This window comes from Apodemus sylvaticus, chromosome 5 (assembly GCF_947179515.1).
Source record: "Apodemus sylvaticus chromosome 5, mApoSyl1.1, whole genome shotgun sequence".
Classification (NCBI taxonomy): domain Eukaryota; kingdom Metazoa; phylum Chordata; class Mammalia; order Rodentia; family Muridae; genus Apodemus; species Apodemus sylvaticus.
This window is the reverse complement of record NC_067476.1, coordinates 50270005-50273975: the sequence shown is the minus strand read 5'-3', so window position 1 is coordinate 50273975 and position 3971 is coordinate 50270005. Positions and strand designations below refer to the sequence as shown.

The 3971-nt window shown below is 46.9% G+C and overlaps 1 pseudogene; it reads right to left on the bottom strand.

The window, feature by feature from the left end:
* Positions 1–2707: 2707 nt before the first annotated feature.
* Positions 2708–3494, bottom strand: LOC127684188 (60S ribosomal protein L7a-like; annotated as a pseudogene).
* Positions 3495–3971: the final 477 nt, after the last annotated feature.

Genomic DNA, 3971 nt, shown 5'->3' with positions numbered 1-3971 from the left:
CCTGTTAATCTTGTCCACCAACTTGGTTAGATTGAGAAGCAGAATGTTTTTTATCTGTGAGTGGTCTCTGAGTGTTTTTAAAGATGAACTTGGGGAAAAGACTTACCCTGGGTGTGGACAGCGCCATCTGGTGGTTGGATCCTGGATAGACTAAAAGGAGGGAACCACCCAGTGCCTGGTAACCTATCCTACCCCTTACCCCTACCCCTACCCTTTACCCCTACCCCTACCCCTACCCCTACCCCTACCCCCACCCCCACCCCCACCCCCACCCCCACCCCTACCCCTAACCCTACCCCTAACCCTAGCCCTAACCCTAACCCTCTAACCTTACAGCTGCCAAGGTGTGAGCCAGCTGTTTGATGTTGCCTTGGTGCTGTGCTATGCTGGACAGAAACCTCTGAGACTGTCAGGCTGTACAAATCTTTCTCAAGTTGCTTCTACTAGGCATGTAGTCACAGCAACAAAAAGTCCAGCATACCAGTAAGTCAGAACAAACCCAGAAGCAGTCCAGCAACCTGGAATTTGGATCAAAGGCTTCAAATTCTACTTCTAGAGCCCTCTTTTTAATTTGAAAAGTACCAGATACATCCATCCAGTCGCTTGTTGGTAACCTGCATGGGTTCCAGGTGACAACTTGGTCCTTGTACTTCTGAATCTTTTCTGCAGGAATCATATCGATGCTATTTTCAAACAGCTGTGTGAAATCCCAAATTATACCTCTGAAGACGGGAAATATAATTTGTAGCAAGAATAGACTGATTTAAACCCAAACACACCTGTGCTCCAGCATCCCCTGAGTCACATCAGGTGGGTATGTTTTCATGGACTTGCAAGCTTAATCACTGAAACTTTTTTTTCTGCTCCTATGAAGCTAAAAGTTTTCTGAACAAATATATTCCAAATTCCACAACTTCTAGTCTAGAAACTAAAAAAAAATAATAATAATTGAGAACTGGTCCCATCTAGAAAAGACTTCAGGCTACAGAGATCATTTAACACTACACTTAAGGGGCCCAGAAATTCAGTTTGGAGTGCTTAGAACCATTGCAGTCATTGTTTCTGGACAGTGTTTTCACCCTCCAGGAATAGCTGCTGCCTGTCTACTTGTCTTCTGTCTTGCATATCTGAGAGTTTAGACACTTAGAACTCCCTGTGAAACTCAGATGAATGACTTCCGGGTATAGTGTACATCATGTGGGGTCAGCTGTGACTGCTCTGGTGCATTTCTGACAGTGAGCCTGTTGTGAGTGACACAGGCCAACTCCTGCCCCATCCGTACTGGCTTCTTGGATGTTTTACTTTCTTGCTTTGCTTTTCTTTGCCCGGTTTCTGTGACCTGGTAACTCTCATCATGCTCTAGCCAGTTAGGCTGGTGGCCTGTCATTCTCTGTCTGTCTGTCTGTCTCTCTGGAATTAGTTCTATGTGCATCACTCTTCCATTAAGCACCACTCGAATACATACAGTATCAGTCGCTTGTGTCAGTTGAGTTAACTTAGGAAACACTTTCTGGGTAGCAGGAGGCAGAAAGACCCTGGGAACATACACATACACACACACACACACACACACACACACACACACACACACACTGTCCTCATTCTTACAAAAAAATATGGAACATGAGGCCTCTCCCCAGCCCAGAGAAAACCCTGCTCCGCAGGCTTGGTTTGGAGTGGGCCCATTATCTTACAAGGGGAATGCCAGCTGCCAGACCCCACAATCCTCACTCCTGAATAAATGGTTCCAAAGATGGGCCTCTCTTCCTCTTCCTTCTCTTCCTGCAGCCCCCATATTTCTCTACACCAGGAGGAACTCCCCTGCTCAACATTCAGTGCTGTCTTGGGAAGTATTATCAATGGGTGAGTAAGATTCTAGCAATTTCATTCCTTAAACAGCAGAAATCCCAACTGTTCCCAGGAGCCTGAGCACTGAGTCAGAGTCCTGCTGCTTCAGTCTTTTCCTGGCCCCTGACATAGAACTGCCAAGACACTGGGTTCCCCAGCTGCAAAAGGCCTTTCCCAACTTTAACAGACCCCTGTCTTCAGACTTTGCTCCTAGATAGGGAGGTCTGTGAACAGCTCTGTCTTTCCCACTGTGCCCCTCAGGCTCATCTGACCTAGTTCTGCAAGTTCGAGGCAGAGGATAGCATCCAACCAGTGCACGGTCTGGGTCCTGCCCCAGCTATAAATCTCACTGGCAGTATGAGACACCACCCTTGAGAAGTGCCTCAGGTTTGTGGTCATGTTTATGTGTGGCCAACTTATATTTCTTTGTCTTTCTTTCCCTATAAGAACAGTAAAATAACCTTTCCCCAGTAGATTTCATATGTGTGTGTGTGTGTGTGTGTGTGTGTGTGTGTGTGTGAGGAAATAAAGGGTTTTCCCACTTCACCATCAGGACAGAACTACATTCCCTTTTATTACTTGGGAGTTTTATCCTCTCTTCCTCTCTGGCTCTATGTCTGGATTTCTAGATACAGAGTTGCTACTTAAGTAGTCATTGGTCTGAAGAACAGATGGACTGACAGATAGGCAGACAGAAACATGTTTGTGTTGCTATCTTCTAGATGTCTTCTCATCAAGATATAGAACCCTTACAATGTGTTCTGGAATTTATTCAGGACCTGTAAATCAGAGAACATCTCTCTCTTTTTTTAATTTTGTAATTATATTTATGTACAGAAAACATAATGTAAATTTAACCCTATTTAGTGGCTAGTTCTTTAGCCTTTGCCTTTTCCAGCTTGGCAATGCAAGACACAGACGTAGGACCCAGGATGTTGCCTCCCCAGTGGCGGCGGGTCTCGTCATATCTGTCATTATAATTGGTCCAATAGCTTCCACCAGCTTAGCCAGAGCACTCTTGTCTTCCGAGTTGACAACAGTGGTGCATGTTTTCCTGGGGACCAGGCGCCCCAGTCTGGCTTTTCCCTTGATGATGCAGTAGGGCACCCCCATCTTTCGACACAGGGCAGGCAGGAAAACCACCAGCTCAATGGGGTCTACACCATAGGCAATCACCACCAGCTGAGCCTTCTTGTTCTATACCAAGATGGTGACTGTACTGACTCCTGCTCGGAGGATGGGTGGTCTCTCAGTTGGGACGTCCCCTTTGCCAACGGCTTTCTTCTCAGCACGGGCCAGGAGCCTTTGCCTCTTCTCCTGCTTTGCCTCTGGCCTGTACTTGTGGACAAGCTCAAGCAGCTGAGTAGCTGTTTGCCTGTCCAGGGCTTGGGTGAACTGGTTAATGGCAGGAGATACTTTGAGCTGCTTATAGAGGATGGCTCTTTGCCGCTGCAGCCTGATGTAGCGGGGCCATTTGACGAAGCGTGTGAGATCTCCTTGGGGATAGGTGTCCGGCCCAATGCCTAAGTTCTTGGGCCTTTTCTCAGACAAAGGATTGACCACCTTCTTGGCCTCCTGTTTCTTGACGACTGCAGGGGCTGGGACACCTTCTTCCCCTGGGCCTTCTTTCCTTTGGGCATCTTGCTCGACTGGTGGAGAGAGCGAAAACATATCTCTTAAGCCTCCCTGGTGTTCAAACAACACAATGCATTAGTGAAGACTCTGGTATTTGCTTTTTGGTTTTACCTAAGAGATGGAGGAAACCCTGGCCACCCAGGAGATGGGCAGGACTTCTCAGTAAATGACAGAATGGGTTTGCTACCTGCATAGCTGAGTTCTGTCAGGCTTCTTGCCTTCCACTTGGTTCTGAAATGGCTGTGCACAGTCTGGAATCTGTACAGAAGTTCAGATGTCTCCTCTGGGGTTCAGAAAGAAAGTCAGAGGTTTCTCTCCTTCATCATGAGTCTGCAGAGGTTCTGCGGAATCTTTTAAAACAAAACTCCCACACTGATTGCTTATTATTTTGGGGGGACGTAGGGAGCAACCAGAGTACTTGGCATGCAATGGAAACATTGTAGGACACCAAAATCAAAACTGACTTCGTTTCTATGGAGCAGAGCTAT